This window comes from Gadus macrocephalus, chromosome 12 (genome assembly GCF_031168955.1).
Source record: "Gadus macrocephalus chromosome 12, ASM3116895v1".
NCBI classification, from domain to species: Eukaryota; Metazoa; Chordata; class Actinopteri; order Gadiformes; family Gadidae; genus Gadus; species Gadus macrocephalus.
Window position 1 is genome coordinate 10,218,683 of NC_082393.1, and position 17,947 is coordinate 10,236,629.

Genomic DNA, 17,947 nt, shown 5'->3' on the forward strand with positions numbered 1-17,947 from the left:
GGAAATGAATGTTCCCCCTTTGTATTATTATGACCTCTATGTATTGTTGTGTTGTTGTATTTTATTCACTTTTTATCTTTATTTATTATTATTATTATTGTTATTTTTAATTATCATTATTATTTTTATTATTGTACAGCACTTTGGTCAGTGTATGCTGTGTGTAAATGTGCTCTATAAATAAAACTTACTTACTTACTTACTTACGTTCCACCTTCTTGCGCGAGCTGACTGTAGAGAGAGTCTGTCATTGGGCGACCGATCTCAGGGTTGCCAGAGCCACGATAATTATCCTCCAAATGCGACCATTTTGAGCCTTTGGTACGTTACTTTGCCATTTCCAATCTGGCAACATTGAGCACCTTGCCGCTTCCACTCTGTTTACAACAGCACATTACATCTGCAGCCATGCCTAAACGTAAATGTAAGTTCACGGACGAACTAAAGAAAAAATACCCATGTTTTCGCCTCGGCCGTGATGCTTCGGAAGCTGAGTGCATGACATGCAGAGCAGGCACTTTCGTGTCAGTGGCAAATAAAGGTGGCAGCGATTTGGAAGCTCACGTGCACTCTGCAAAACACAAAACTGCAGCAAGAGGAGAGAGCTCATCGAGTAAAGTGACCGACTTTTTTGTGAGTAAAACCGACACTTCTGTTACGGCTGCAGAGGGTACCCTTGCTTTTCACACTATAAAGCATCACAACAGCTACAGATCAACCACATGAGGAGAACTGAAAAGTGTCTTAATTTTCTTATTTTAATATGTGGCCATATAAGTAATTTATTATTTAGAATATTGTATTTGTTATCATTATTGCTTTAATATATGAGGACTGAAAAGTTTCTAATTTTCTTATTTTAATGTGGCCATATAAAGAATTTATTTAGAATGTTTTATTTGTTATTATTGACACATTTAAATGCCACAAAAAAAGATTTGTTTTACATTTGCACTTTGCAATTTTGTTAAAGTTTAATAAATAGATGTTCATATTGTCATTTGTGTCATTTTTGTCATTTCATTTGTGACATTTGTATGCATTCACATGGTCATGGTGCGGCATGCTATACACTACACCCCCCCCCCCCCCGCGACGAAGTGTCCTCTTTTTTACAAACTCAAATCTGGTCACCCTACTCTTGACATCGAAGGGTTACAGTTTGCGTGCCGTCAGGAGTTCGTTTTATTAAGTGCTCTAGGTGACATAATGGATGTAGGAGAGGATATATTGTCTGCACTTGCAAGTCTGAATACTGTTATCCAGCAGGAGAGAGAGAATGAACAGACATTTGTAACTCTGGAGTTGCAAAGATGTTCTGGACGTGGGCGTCCGCGATTGACTGTCATTAGAGACTCTCACACATCTTGTTGAACTTGGGCTGCCATCAAAATGCATTTCCAAACTCCTTGGTGTTTCTAGAGCAACACTATTTAGGCGGATGGCTGAAAATATATTTATTTCTGCTTCATATAGTAGCTGCAGTGACGATTAATTAGATGTATTGATCACAGCAATAAAAAGCACAATGCCAGATGCTGGGTACACTATAGTCCGAGGTGCCCTACTCGCACAGGGACACAGAGTGCAATGGGGCCGAGTGTATGCATCTATGCATCGTGTGGACAGCGTTGGTGTGCTCGCCAGGATGACCAGATTGGGATGTGTGGTGAGGAGAACGTACTCTGTTCCTTTCCCGAAGTACATGGTGCACATTGACACCAATCACAAGCTCATCAGGTATGTCTGCATGCTATGTATGTAAAATTCAATTTTTTTCATGTCCAGTTTTGTATTTTGTGTAGGCCTATTGTATTGCATCTTTGTCTGATTTTGTTTTGTTCACATTCCCACTGTTAGGGGAGTTGCGGGTGCAGGCAGGCAGGTAAGACCCAAACGCAGACGGTTTCAGGAAACGGCACTTTAATCACGCCTAAAGGCTAAGGCACAGGAATCGGGGAACTCGGGAGACAACAGGGAACTCGGGAACACGCAGGACTAGCCACCACAAACAACCACAATGACAGCACAAGGAACAAAGGAAAGACGAGGGCTTAAATAACAAACACAACGAGGAACAGCTGAGACACATTAGGGGAGGGAACAGTAATCAACACAGGAGGGAAACACAGGGAAACACACACACCCTGACAGTACCCCCCCCTTAAGGGTCGACTCCCAGGCGACCCACGACAAGCAAAAAAACAAAGAAAGTCAAACCCAAAACGGGTGGGTGGAGGGGCGCCAGGAGGGGGGAATCAAAAAAATAAATGGACTGGTGCAGAGCCGAGGGACGTCAGGCGGGCGGCCAGAAAACTGCCCCAGGGCATGGCAGGGAGCCTCAGGCGGACGGCCTGGGGGGCAAGCAGAGGCAGAGTGACGGCGGAACCCTTCAGGAGGCCGGCGGCAAGGACGATGAGGGCTCAGTCCCTCAGGAGGAAGGAGAGGTAGAGGGCGGATCCCCTCTAGAGGAAGGCCAGGTCGAGGGTGGGTCCCCTCTGGTGGAAGGCCAGGTAGGGGGCGGGTCCCCTCTGGTGGAAGGCCTTGAAGGGGAACCCCTCTCGGGAAGGTGTGGAGGAGGGCCCCCACAGGCAGGAGCGGAGGGCGTGCCTCCCCTGGACGGTCTGGAGGGCGGACCCCCTCCGGCAGGAGCAGAGGCCGGTCCCCCTCTGGAAGGAGCAGGGGGCGGGCCCCCTCAGGCAGGAGCAGAGACCGGTCCCCCTCTGGAAGGAGCAGGGGGCGGGCCCCCTCAGGCAGGAGCAGAGACCGGTCCCCCTCTGGAAGGAGCAGGGGGCGGGCCCCCTCAGGCAGGAGCGGAGGCCGGTCCCCCTCTGGAAGGAGCAGGGGGAGGGCCCCCTCAGGCAGGAGCGGAGGGCGGACCACCTCAAGCAGGCGAAGAGGCCGGTCCCCCTCTGGAAGGCTAGGAGTGGGCTCAGGAACCGGACAGGGCTCGGGGACCGGGGTCAATACGGGAGCTGGAGTGCCAGGAGGAACCGGGTGGTACCCCAAACTCTCCCAGCGATCTATTGCCTTCCCTAGGAACTCAAATAAATCCTCCCACTCACGGCTAGCTTGATCGTCCACAGGGTCCAATGTGGGTGCTGTCATTCTGTTAAAGGAGCTGCGGGTGCAGGCAGGCAGGTAAGACCCAAACGCAGACGGTTTCAGGAAACGGCACTTTAATCACGCCTAAAGGCTAAGGCACAGGAATCAGGGAACTCGGGAGACAACAGGGAACTCGGGAGACAACAGGGAACTCGGGAGACAACAGGGAACTCGGGAACACGCAGGACTAGCCACCACAGACAACCACAATGACAGCACAAGGAACAAAGGAAAGACGAGGGCTTAAATAACAAACACAACGAGGAACAGCTGAGACACATTAGGGGAGGGAACAGTAATCAACACAGGAGGGAAACACAGGGAAACACACACACCCTGACACCCACAAATGTTGTATTGTGAGACCCATGCTGCCAGAGCTGTTGTGTAGTGTCTGGGAGTTACTTCTTCTAGGATTTCTTTAGGTACAACTTTGTTATCTTTGGGGGCATAGATGGCTATTCAAGAAAGGTAAGAGTTTTCACTGTCTGGGACCAAGAACTGCAAAATGTTGCTGACCATCCCTGTTTTAAGGAAGGAGGATGTTTTTCTCATTCATAAGCCAGTTTATTTTGTACAATCTGGTGATCCTTAGGTATAAATATTTGTGTCATCTACTCTTTTCCATTGCTGAGGAGAAGCAGGCTTTGTATGAATTCACTTGATAAAGTTGTTATTCAAAATTTCCGGTTGACCTATAACATTTCTTTCAAAGTGTTCATCTATCCTATTCAGTGAGCTCTGACTTAATTTCTCTTATCATAAGACTTGTCTGATCTGTCACATGATCCTGTTATGTTTAATAATTCTGTAGTGAGCTTTCTTGCTGTTGCACATGTCATTTGGGCATTGATTGTTTTGGCCCTTAGAAAACGTTGTCAGCTGACCTATGTCACGAGAAAAACTGATTCAGCATAGTACTAATGTATTGTTCAATCTTAACTTGTAGATTATGTACCTGAAAGTAGCTGACAACAACCGGTCTGACACCCACTTGGACTTCTTCAATGAAGCTGTGAACAAGCATGGGTTTCCTCTGAGGTATTCACATTATTAATTAGTAATAATATTTGTGTGATTGCTGACCTATCCAGAAAATTCCGATGCTAATCATCAAATAGCTTCCAGGCCACTTAAATGCACTCTGAAACTTGTAGTAGTTATTTTGATGCAGCTATAGACATTGTTAAAGTCTGATGACAACACAATTCGCCACAGCAGGGGTTATCAAAGTCTTTCTTTATACTGTGGGCCTACCCAAATTATTTCGTGGGACAACACTCTTGCAAGTAGATGTTACCAATTTATCTGAAAGTGAAATTGCTTTGCTTACCGATACAATTAGCAATGAAAGGTTTACAGTTCAACAAATTCATAAAGGTTTGTGATTTTTCAGAGTGAGAGGAGATCATGGAGGAGAAAATGTTGGAGTAGCGGAATTAATGTTCTCAGTTCGTGGCACTGACAGTAACAGCTTCATTGCCGGGAAAAGCGTGCACAATCAACGGTGAGTAAACCCTCATTTTGGAAGCTTCAAGATAAACTTGATTTTATGATTCCTATTGAGAAAGCTCGATTAGCAGTTATTAGAAGACCATTCCTTCAAGAAAATTTGAATTTTCACAGAAATTCACTGACTATGATCATAAACATTTCTAAGCAAATAAAATGTAGTTTTTTAAACTAATTTAATCATATTAAGAAACATTGCTGATGATTCAATGGGTTGGGCTGGGGCAAAGTGAACAGTTCTTGAAAGGATCTTGAAGTATACTTGAAAATTAAATTTTTAATTTCCTTTTTAAATACAGCATTGAACACCTCTGGCGTGATGTCTTCATGAGTGTTACAGGTGTTTATTATAACATCCTGCACTCTCTTGAGGATCAACACCGGCTTGACATCAGCAGCATCCTGCACATTTTCTGCTGCCACTACGTTTTTCTGCCACGCATCCAGGCTAGCCTGGATGTCTTCAGTGAGGCGTGGGACAACCATTCCATCAGGACAGAGCAAAACCTGACACCAAATCAGTTGTGGCATGTGGGCCAGTCCCTGAATCCTGTTGTTGATCCTGAGGTAAATTATGTTTTTTTTTTTTTTTTCAAATGTCTTGACAATCTTTTGTTGATCCTTAATCAGTAAAAAAGTCAAACATTCTAAAATGTATGTTCTGATCAGCGTTAACCATAAGCGCACCCCCCTTCTTGGATTTAAACAGCCTTGGCTTTGTGCAATAAACCAAAGGGTTCTTTCTACCACAACTGTACAGTACCTTAGGACATGTGTTTGTGATGTATTGGAGTATATGATATGGGCCAGTAGTGCCCAGGTAGTCAGTGAATGAAGAGCCAAGCCTATGTATTACACTAACAAGAGCTTAACGTTAATTTGAACTGATTTTTATATTTCCACAGGAAGTAAATGTGTTGCAAAAAGATGGAACATAACTTAATTCTTATACTTGTAACACACCTTTCATATTCTTCCATGATCGATAGATTGTTGCATCCCCTTTTCTATCAAACGAACCTAAAAAAACAGTGCTTGTTTACGGGGGCTATGATAAATGGGTATTGAATGTTTATACACTATTTCTTTGACAGGGTATACTCATACCAGAGATTGAATGGGAGGATAGTGGATTCACAAATGAGCCTCATCCAGGCGTCAATGTCCCTACGCTGGACATTCCTCTCTTGGATCCTGAAATAATGCAGCTGCAAGAAAACATTGATCCATTGCAAGAGTCTGAATGTTTCGGAGTGGACATATATCTCAACACTGTCCGATATGTTGAGAACCTGTTGGAGGCTAGGTAATTACATGCTCGGCGTCGTACGATTTAAGGTCTCTGCCACAGACAAAGTCCTGTCTTGAGCTCTGACTTATGTCTTGTTATTGAAAAGCCTCTATGGGCAGAAATCTATTGCATTTGTGTATTTGAATTGCTTTGCTTGATTTAAAATTTAAATTTAAAATCTATATCTGAGATAATTTGAAATTGCATTGTTAAACTTTGTTAACTGAGTAAATAGAATATAATTTTCATTAAGGATTAAAAACTCTAGATTGGTACAGTCTGGAAAGTGGTTGACAAAATGATGCTGACTTAGTCATTATTAGAAATTATCTTACGTTTTTATATAATAAATGGATTTTTCTTCAGTAGCTTCCATGCCATGTGACTCACTCAATCAGCTGCATAAATTACTACATAACCCATATTTTCTAGTTCAAATTAATATTTTTATGGAAAATGTTTATTTGGTGATTGTCAATCAATATACATTTGAACAGCCTTCCAGTTTATAAAATTCTTGAACATCGTCTTTAACTCAACAAACTCAACAAAATCTTTAACTCAACTTGTTTTAAAACTACACAAGACCAAATCCGGAACTGACAGAACTGATGGCCATCATCATTTCCTGGTGAAAGATGTAGGTTTGGTAGTGGCCGGGGAGCTTCAATTTGTAGAAGCAGGTAAAAGCCGTCGGGTAGGTCGAGGTTGCAACTTCAACAAATAGCTTTTTTGCTGGCAGCTCCCAGCCAACCCAGAACCTCATGAGGTCACGCAGCACCTCTGGTGACGCTATGGAAGAGAACATTTTATGTACGTGAAACCTCAAAAGCATTCCTTCCAAAAGATGACATTTGAGCCTATGCAACTTGCTGCATGCACTAAAACCCCAAATTGTGTGCTGATTATTTTATATCAGAACTGGCATCTCTTCAGCTGCACTACACTTACTATATTTTGGTCCATTCTTAAGTCCTAGCTCCCTCAACAACTAGGTGCAAATAGATGGGAGATGCACTATTTAGAATAATTGGAAAAAAAGTGTTACCTTCCTCTATGAATTTCCTCAAAAATCCAGTGATGAGACTGACTTTCTCCAATGGAACAGTGTCATCCTCTTCCTCGTCGCTGTCAGATTTGGGTTGTGGCCAGTGGATGTTCTGGATGACAGCCTACAGTGGATCAAATCCAAGCATGTTTCATCAAGACAAACTCTTCTTAGATGCTGCAGAACAATCTTAATAGTAAAGCATTGTTTTTACACTGACTAACAAGTTCAATTACAGGAATACTTATAGCTTAATATAAATCCAATTAAGACACGAAGGCAGCAAACCTGTGGCTTAAGCTCCTCATTTGACTCCCTCGGAAAGATTATGGGTCAGACATCTGGTCTACTCGAAAGAAGCGGCCAGATTCCTGTCTCTTTAAGACCTTTGCGGATCTGCTTGAAAGGCAGCCTAACACGGTGAATTACCTGCAAACAGAATTGATAGGACAGAAGGCAACATTTAAAGATGCGGCATGGCAAACCGATGACCTAATTGGTTAGACTAATGTTACCATTATAGTTTAATAAGGTAATTTATAAAATGATTACCGCATGTGAAAGCAGTTCCTGGAACAGCCAGTCGTGATTGGTTGAGGTTGGAACAGGGAGATCCCAGGACAGGCAAAGATCAGTCACACGGGTGGTTTCTGCTGCAGTAAGTTCTGTATTCTTCAGCTAAAACAGGCAGACATCCACAAAAGCAGTACAGAATTTCAGAATAACATGCCAAGTTGTTTTCTGGGCAATCCACAAAAAAGGGTAGACACAAATCACCTTTTGCTTAATATCAAGTTCTGAATCTATTTGTTGATGCATTAGATGACAAAACAATGCATCATTGTGGTGCATTAGTGTACTGTATGTACACTTTCAATAACATTACTTACAAAACCAATTGTTTCCCGATGGTCAAGATCAGGACAGTCCAGCAGGCTCAGAGCTGACACTGCTGTGTTTGTGCTCCCACCAGTCAACAGGGTCACCACAGGCAAACTGATTCCTGACACACCATAACCACCATGCAGGAAGGAATGGCCTATCATTCGACCTGCCATCTCAAACAGGTTGCTTTCCCGAAGCACAACAGCTGCAGAGGGAACCCGATGTTCTTTTTCCCCTTCAAAAAGGCTTGAAAGATCAGCAGAGCCTTCATTTAAAAAGAGGGAGAAAATCTATTAGACGCCATGTAATGTGAAAACATTATGTAAGGCAAGCAGCCATTAAACATGCATGATCACAGTGGAACCAAAACTCAATCTTTGGTGGTTTATTTAAATAAAGCTGAGTGTTAACATGTCAATAATATTCCCCCATTGAATGCACTTTAAGTCAAAGGAATAGGCAACAATAAATAGTGCAATTAAGATTAACAGTTTCTGGAGGGTGTTAACATGTGCGACAACTTTCTATATATATATATGTACATACACAGTATATGCACAAACCTAAATTGATACTGAAGCCAGACTTCAGTTTCTGCATGGCCATTGACAAAACTTGTCGGTTGACACCATCGCCGACTGCTGCATCTCCTATTAAAATAAAGATGAATACAGAAGAAAAGTACAAGCAACCACATTATATGGCTATTGTGCTACACACTTAAGATTAAACTACAACAAGCGCAACAAATTCTGTCTTCCATGGATAAAGTAACATGCACTAAAACCTCATTATGCAATTTTGAGTAAAAATTCAGTTGATAATGCCTCTAATGAAAATAAATAAGTTATGCTGTTTTTTTTATACCTCTCAGCCTGCACCTGAATGGACTTGCCCAGTTAACATCATTCCTTTTATAGAATGAAATAAATGAACTGTCCTGTTCTTCTTCTTCTTCTTCTTCTTCAAACATGTTGAGAGAGAGGAGGAGGCTTGGACATTCAGAGCTACGGTCCAGGAGATTTTCTCTGAACAACTGACAAGCTTTCTGGGGGTCTACTTCAGTGGCCCATGCTAAAAAGAAGAAAATAAAAAAAAGTTGTTGGTGCAGGGAACTTCAGAAATTGTATGCCTTTCAGTGACATTTTGGAAGCCCAGCATTTTAAAGCAATATATTAACTGCAGGAACTGAAATCAATGTTCCTTTTAAAATGACTGGATCATTTTGTAGCAAGATTTCTCATTTACGGCTAAAACGTTTTTCTAGTTTCATATTACACCACAGCAGTGATAGTTACGAAGAAACCACCTTCTGAAGAAGATGGCGCTAATCGTGGGCGTGGCACTGAAGGTCCTGGTTGTTCCTCTCTCGTTGGACCAGCTGCTCCACTGTGAAGATCAATGCCCATTCTTAGGACAGACAAAAAAATATATATATATGTGTTACTCGCAAGAATGACAAACAGACAAATCATGACTAGTGATAATATTTCACATATTTCTTTCTGCATATAGGCTCCACCATCATACAAAGTCATATCAAATCAGAACCCTAAAAAGTATCTAGCTCTGCTATGATTTCTCTACTGTGATTATAAATGGGCAGCACATGCTGATGCAGCCACTTTAAATATTATTCACCTGACTCAGAACATGAACCTGAACTATACGTCTTACCCGTCACCACATGTGCTTGCATGAGATGGGAGGACACAAATTGGGAACGATGCAAGACAAATTGGGCAAACCTACAAAAAAAGGAAATCAATATTTTTAGAGATGTGATATTTGTTAGATACAGGAGATATATTCCTATGCTAATGAGTACATAAATGCGTGTGTCCCTGTACAATAGGCAAGTTTGGTGAGATATTATACCCTGCAGCTTCACACAACTGTAAGCATCATGTCATTATGTCCCAAAACATCTGCTACCTTGCTTCCCATGGTGAAAAAAAGAATAAGGCTATATTACTGATTTGCGAAGTTACATGAAAATACATCAATTACCTCTGAGGATTCTCCGTTCCATGTGGTAGGCGAGACTGGCTGCTCAATAGGAGAATCATCACGAGGTGTCTCACATTCACTCTCCTTAAAAGAAAATAAGAGCTAGTGCTATAGACTTTGAAATAGTCATTTGCACAAGCTAAAGTATTACATGTTCATTTGTAGGAGAAACATTTGAATAACAGCTTACAATCAATGTGCCATTGCATCCTTCCACATGTAGCGGCAAAAGCTGCAAAGGCATTTGACTGCCACATGTGATGCAGCTTGACTGAGGCATCTTTGCAAACTCAGCTGAGTCATAGGGGAGGGGTTCAGTTGAGAGCTGCTCCTGCAGAGGAACTATAAACATTGTGTTCTTCCCATTGTTGGAAGCGGATTTAAGCAACCTCGTGGAGTACCCCTCGGACTCAGTTGGAATGATGGTCAACTTGCGACGTCCGCTACCACCTATTTTGAAATGTAAAGAGGAACAACACAAATGTCCTTTAAAACCTTGTTAACATGCATACATTCATTTCAGGCAAACTAGAATGGTGTTTACCACTTGGAGTGATATTAATGGTATTTCAAAGTAGGATGCCGCATCACACATCTCTGGGGCTTTGAATGTGAAAAACATTAAAGGCTATATTTCCCCATCATTGGTAATTGAGATGAAATGTTACCTGTAGCCTTGTAGAACATCCAGCCTCCTTTTAAGGTTTTAAGTTTGGGAAATTCCCCCTCAAGTAGAGCCACAATCTTTAAACAAAGTGAAATATGATTCATAATATAGAAAGTTATTTACATTTTTAATCATTGAGCAATCTACAATATTGTATATATGATTACCTCACTGTGTATGAGGTTGTCTGGTATACTGAGAATCCTCTTTCCCAGGCCAGCATATGCATGTTCTAGCTCTTCAGAGCCCTTTGGAGTGAACTGGCAGGGCCCCGAAAGGACATACATATTAAAATCTGTCCTTTTAACAACGCAGGGGGCAGGAGCAGGAGAAGTGAATCTTTTTTTCCCTCTTGGCTGCTCACCAAACACTCGGAAATTGCCTGATGTGGAGAATAACAAAAAAATGTGTGAATGAAACCAGAATAAATCTAGAGCAAGATTAGTCCATAATAAAAACGTATGGCTTTAGTTTATGGTTTTATATGCCATGTTTTCAATCATTGGAATTTATTAATTGCAAAATAAGAGCATAAAATACACTGGTGCTGTTCGGTAACTTTACAGTCACCGGATTCACGATATTCAAGAGACCAATACATCACAAGGTTAACTTAATACCAAAGTCGTGGTTGGAGTGATTCATATTTTGGGAAGCATTAATTAATATATTAGAGCTGTCAGTTAAACGCGTTATTAACGGCGTTAACGCAAACCAATTTTAACGGCGTTAAAAAATATCGCGCGATTAACGCAATTGTTTTATTAAAAAAAAATATAATAATAATTTTTTTTTTTCTTTTTCTTTGGCTCAAAACAAAGAAGCAGTAGCCTGACTGCTATGTTCAAATGACATTTGTTCAAAGCAGTCGTTTAATTGCACTATAGGCTCTTTTTTTGTATCGTCCTGTTTTGATCAGTATATGCCAATGTTGTTATCAATAAAAAATCATTTGCACAAGGCAAGCCGATGCACTTCACCATGTTGATAAGAGAATTAAAATGAGAAGAATTATGGGACAAAAAAATCAAGGGATATTTAGCATAGAAAAAGAATTTGCGATTAATCGCGAGTTAACTATGACATTAATGCGATTAATCACGATTAAATATTTTAATCGCTTGACAGCTCTAATATATATATATATCCCCACGAGGCCGGCGATTGTAAGAACATCACAGGTTTACATGAATTGTAATTTGACAAGCAGCATACGAGGACATTGAGAAATCCAGGCGGAAAATGTCTAAAACGGTGGGCGAGCTCAAATATCAGAAGCACAAGCATCCAAAGGATACAAACCATGAACTACTGAATTGTGAAATATAGATATTAGTAAATGTATTTCTTCACCTTCGCATGGCCTGCCTCACCCTATCATTATTGGTCACAGGTTGGGCACTGTCTCCAGCCCTGACTGGTGTTCTCACTGCCCTGACTGGTGGTTGGTTTACTCTGCCCATGTGCGACGAGGTGGAAGCAGCAGGCGCGGACAGCTCCCTGGCTAACAATTGCACAAAAGCCCGTGCTGCTACCTCGGCTTGAGGCGATAGACCCTGTCACACAGCCACGTTATTTTTACTCATGTTAATTTCATATCAAGATGTAGTAGCGGAAGAGCACAATAAGCATGAGGAAACAGGCTACAATAAAAAAAGTTTCAAATCATTCTTGAACTAATGTTAAAACTTAGCAAGAGCTAAGTTAGCTCCCTGGCTAACAATTGCACAAAAGCACGTGCTGCTACCTCGGCTTGAGGCGATAGACCCTGTCACACTGCCACGTTATTTTTACTCATGTTAATTTCATATCAAGATGTAGTAGCGGAAGAGCACAATAAGCATGAGGAAACAGGCTACAATAAGAAAGTTTCAAATCATTCTTGAACTAACTTACTGACCTAACGTTAAAACTTAGCAAGAGCATTAATTGATGGTCCAAGAACATTTCACAACTAAAGACAAGAGGGTAACTAGCTTAATTAGTAAAGTTCACTTACACTTGGATCGTGATTGCCATTCCCAGACGCCATGTTGAGGCTGAACTCTTACCAGTCAAGTGTACCTATAAAGAAAGGTCAAGTCCGGATAACAATCTTTTTTTCCGTTTACCGAAAAGCAACGCAAAATGCGCAGAGAAAATGCTGTGCTGTGGCCTTGCTGAGGTACCCCTCGTGGGAAAGAAGTCATGTGATTGGCTGAAAACGAAGGCGGCATCTGATTGGCTACAGAGAGTTCCTTGTTGAAAAAAATGCATTTGTGAATCCAGCTACGTCAGGAGAGTCTCAAAAATCCACGTATAAATACAGACCGTTTCACAGACAAATGCAAACAAGTTCACAAATGAAAAGCCTCTTGTAAATTCAAATGTAACAGTTTGTACATGAATGTAACAACATCCAAATACATTTTTGATGAAAATTGCAAATCTTTTTTTAATTAATATATTTATGGATTTATATTACCTTTATTTAAAACAAGACATATTTGTGTGTGGAACAGAAATGTGTTTGTGAAACTTATTTTTGTTTATGGATTTATTTTACATTTATACATGCCGATATCCATGTGTGTGCATTGAAATGTATTTGTGAGAAGAGAGTAATTTATGTATAAATCACAAAATACATTTGTGAATCCTTCTCTGTGCATTAATTATTAATGAGACTGTTCTGACTCCATACATGACTGACGTCCGATAATATGTCCCACAAGATTTTGTTTATATTCCAGGCTCAAGTCTATATTTACTATTCTCTGAGTCATCGCAGCAGCATGAAGTTATTTTAATGCCTCAAAGTGCAAAAAGCTCTTTGAGGCAAAGAAAAAGCTCTCCACGATAATAGTACCGTGGCATAATGACATCTGTTCCGTCTTACTAACGTCTTTCATTTCATCTTCCATAACGGCAAAGAATTGGGACTCTTTCTCTCTGATGGTGGTGGATCGCACCATCTCTGCCAACTAGGGATGGGAATCGAGAACCGGTTCTTGTTCAGAACCGGTGCCGAGTCAACCGATTCCTTGGAATCATTAGCAAGCCTGCTTAACGATTCCGCTTATCGGTTCATGTCGCGGCAAATGCGTCATGACGTCACACACACGCTGCTTTTGTTTTGGTTCAGAACGCAGCAAACATGACGCCGCCGAGGAAGACGCGCATTGTGCGTTCACACCAAACGCGACGGGGCGACAATATCCCATACAAAGTGAACGTAGAGACGCGTATTGGGCGATTTTTTCGCGAGAGAAAACCGGCGACGAGTTTTTGTCGTGATGACAGCCAATCAGCGTTCAACAGCGTGACAACTGAGTGACATGTGTAACGTAAAGGCCGATTTAGGGTCGTTTTAGACGCAGAGACGTAAGCACGTAATTTACACAAGGGACTTGTTTTAGACAAGTTTTGATTTACAGTTCCTTGTTCCTTGCGCGTGTTGCAAGGGGATTCTCCGTCAGAACAGTAGGGGGAGCAACGAACGAATCTGTGGGCGTGGAAGTGGAAATCGCTGGCTTGTTTATATTTATGCACTTCCAGTATTTTCGACGAGAGTAGCAGTAGCTAAGTTTAGGTTAGCGGTCTTTTTCCACACTCTGAACGATGTTAAGGTTGCTGTAAAACCGGAAATGTGAGACTCCTGAAAGGATGTGGTTAGCTGGCCAATCACAGTCTTTGCGAGCTGCGTAGGGCCGTAGTGTTTTAGTCGCATAGTCAGGAATTTTGGGCGACGCACTTAAGCACGTAAGGGGGGATATTTTACCGCGCAAGGGGGGGTTATGTATCTTACGTGCTTACGCGTTACGTCTAAAACAGAGCATATATCGGCCTTAACAGTCAATCAGCGTTCAACCGTCAAACTCAGCGCAGTGCAGTCCGGGGTGAACTGCAGCATGGAGCAAGTGATTGTTTCAGTTTGCGACTCCCGGAGCTCTATATATAATAGTATATAATATAATTGTATATATAGTGTCACGGCCAACAGCTCTGTGCGCCTCCGGATGGCCGTAGCGTGGGGAGCTCTCATAGGGATTGGGCTTCTCGGGGTTTGTTTACCGGCGTTGCTATGGTTTCCGGTCTTGTGTGTTCCAACGGTTTATTAGGTAGGCCGATCTAATAAATCTCTGTCTAATCAATACTTCATTTTTGTTTATGTCAGTTGAATTTTGTTACAAGTTGAATGCAAATGAGCACTGTTAATATTCCAAAAGGCACAAGCTCTTACTTGACTCTTTTCAGTCTGTGTTTTTAGTTTTATGGCACATAATGATGGCATTTGGGCTTAAAAAGCCAAACGTATATTTTTTTGTCTAGACCAATTGATTTGAAAATGTACCATTTCCTAATACTAGACTCACTTCGGATCAGATATTAAAGAGATTTAATACAAACAAACACATATGTACTTATTTTCTCACCCAATGAGAATCGATAAGAGAATCTATAAAGCCCAGTTCAGACCAAAGATTCACCTTGCAACGGCTTGCAACTCGCAACGCCTTGCAACGAGACGGGCTGCGACGTTCTAAAACTGGGCAGTTCACACTGGCTGCAACGCGCTGCAACGGGCTGCGACGCTAGGTGGTTTCCATAGCAACTGTGAACGCTCTGGCACAGCTGAGAGCCGCAACATCATCATTTGCGTAGGTTAGGTTAGATTACTTAGTTAGTTAGTTTGTGATTAGTTAGGTTTGCAATTATTTTTATTTTTATTTTGCTTGAGAGTAGGCTAGAGTTACTGTGGTTTGTCATTCTCCACTACATCTGCATTGGAGTAAATAGCTGGAACTTACAGTTAGTTAGATTACCCGTTGTTGGACACATTGCATTTTCCGTGAGTTGAATTTCAGTTTGATCTGTCTTTGTTCACCATCGGCTCAACTATTACTTGGAGATGGATAACTTAATCATGAAAAGGAGAAGACGGCGAGTTATAAAGCCAAGAATATGGAGCCGCAGTTGGGTACTTCAGCGGCAGAAACAGGGTGCCTACGCCAATCTGTGTAGAGAGCTGGAAGTCGGGGATATCGACCAACGTTGTATAGGACAGGTTGATCCTCCAGCAACTGAATTAAGTTCTCCTCCCTCGCCTCGGACCAGAAGTCTGCCATCTTCTGATCTTTTTATGCTGGAGTGGACAGTACGGTACCGGGACGGAGTAAGGCTGTGACGTACAAGTTGTTCTGTGCTGTGATTGGCTGAAGAGGAATAGTTAAATCGCCGCGTTCTAAAACTGGACCTTGCGATTTGACATGTTCAATCTCTGGCGACTCCTTGCAACGCCTTGCGACGCCTTGCAACTCCTTGCAACGGCTTGCAACGACCCGTTCACACCGCCCCTGCGACGTTCTAAAACCGTCTCGTTGCAAGCCGTTGCAAGGTGAATCTTTGGTCTGAACTGGGCTTAAGGAATCGGATCGATAAGCAGAATCGGAATCAGAATCGTGAAATTCTTATCAATTCCCATCCCTACTGCCAACGTATCCAAAACCTTGTTTAGGATTTGATGGCTGGTGTATATATCATTGCCCATTCATCTTATTTTCAACTACGGGGTCATGATTGGCATGGAACTCCAATATTGCAAGCAAGTTCCCCCTCTTGTCAACATTTTCACTTTCCCTAAATCGTTGTAAATTGCGTGTGGGACACTAACCATGCGTGCGACTTACTAAAGCGCTCATGGGATCCCATGTCACCTCCCGGGCTCCGTAGAAACTTGCTCAGCGTGAGAAAGAGTCGAATAATCAGTTGTATTTTTTTTTCTTGACATTTTCGGACTACCCCCTGCAGTACTTCAAGGTACCCATAGGGGTACAAGTGCCCCCATTTGAGAACCACTGCTGTAAAGTGTGTCCAATGTGGGCAAGTTTCCTAATTGTTGACCCCCCACTAGAGGAAATGTGATGTGGTGCCATTTAGGTGCCCTTATAAAACTTGACGTTCGCTACAGGTAAAAAGAGAAAACATGAAGTTCCCTTAAAGGAGAATAATCTGTTACATTGGAGATGTTTTTAAACCATTGCTCAAGTATAAAGATTAATTTAATGATAAATGACGCATCATGTATGTATGCGTGCTGGTGGGACCCCATATAGTGCAGCACGTACCCTTTTATTTATTTCAAACAGCCCGAGTCTGCCACTTAACCCTCATAGGGTGTTCGTTTTTTTGTTACACAGGAGTTGCTGCTGGGTCTGGTGGACCCATTGCCTTTTAAAGGCACCCAGTGCAACTTTCGAGGCTTAAAAATAAACATTCAATTTCTAGTCTTTTTTACACGTAGTAAGTTTCAATAACTCCATACCATTACATACCGACATTTAAGCTGCAAAGATGAGACGTCGTTGTGTGGTGAGAACTGATACAAAATCGATAACAACAACAATGCCGCCATTTTCTTTATTTTTTGTAACCTACAATAAATAAAGCATGCTTCCAGTCAATGGAAAAATGGCTTCTCCCCACCGGCGATTGTTGTTGTTTACGATTTTCTATCAGTTCTCACCACACAACGACGTCTCATCTTTTTTTTGAAAGTTATTGAAACTTACTACGTGTAAAAAAGACTAGAAATTGAATGTTTATTTTTCATTGAATGTTTACATAAAGTTGCACTGGGTGCCTTTAATTCAACATAATCAAGCTTTTTTTTAAATACTCACCAGATGGTTACTTCATCCCAATTGCAAGTAATATAAACAACACTGTTTAATTCTGCTCATTTTCTCTTAAATGAACTACATAATTACTTTATAACAGCCCAACAGGGCAACTCTTTATTAACTCACTGGTACAACTGACGTGCATCTCTCACGTTCCACTCTTACTTCCGGTGTCACATTCCTACCCGTCCGTGTGAACACAATTACTATTGTAACATCCTTTCTCTTTTTTCTCTTTTTCTGACTCTTAATGAACTGTCAAAAATACACACAATATAAATCATCTCTGAATGACAAAACTCATTACTGTTACAGTGAAAACTAAACTAATTTAACTAGAGTGATATTCCTTGTTACCCTTCACACATACTAGCTGCAAACAAATCACAGATCCACATCGTAAATTCAAAATGAAAAGTTCTACAAACTATGTCCTATTTTAGTCTTAAACTTATAACAACACACATTACTAAACATGTTATGCTTTTCTCCACATTCTTTCTTTAGTCCCCCCAAAGTCCATGAGTGGTCCACAACTATTTGTTCACAAAATCTTTGTAGTGTTGTGGCGTCACCACTGTGCGACCAGCCCTTGTGGTCACCGGTAATACATTGCTACCCGGTGGGTGTGTGTCACCCGTGTCTGTGTCTGTGTGTGTTTCAGGAACAGTCTGTGGAAGAACAACCACAGTCTCCATGTCCATAGACTCACTGAGGGTCTGTCCGTGGGCACGCCTGAGGTGTTTGCGATTCCTCTGCAGAACACC

The 17,947-nt window shown here is 41.6% G+C and overlaps 2 long non-coding RNA genes across 2 annotated transcripts; one reads left to right on the plus strand and one right to left on the minus strand.

Moving 5' to 3' along the window:
- The first annotated feature begins 3,533 nt into the window (after positions 1-3,533).
- LOC132469597 (uncharacterized) lies at positions 3,534-5,440 on the plus strand. Its single transcript, XR_009528441.1, has 3 exons — positions 3,534-4,146; positions 4,502-4,612; positions 4,917-5,440. It is a non-coding gene; the product is annotated as an uncharacterized LOC132469597 (long non-coding RNA).
- Positions 5,325-11,183, minus strand: LOC132469596 (uncharacterized). The gene is made up of 7 exons (XR_009528440.1): positions 10,686-11,183; positions 8,405-9,251; positions 7,847-8,106; positions 7,509-7,634; positions 7,245-7,385; positions 6,957-7,080; positions 5,325-6,700 (listed from the first exon to the last, which is right to left on the minus strand). It is a non-coding gene; the product is annotated as an uncharacterized LOC132469596 (long non-coding RNA).
- Positions 11,184-17,947: the final 6,764 nt, after the last annotated feature.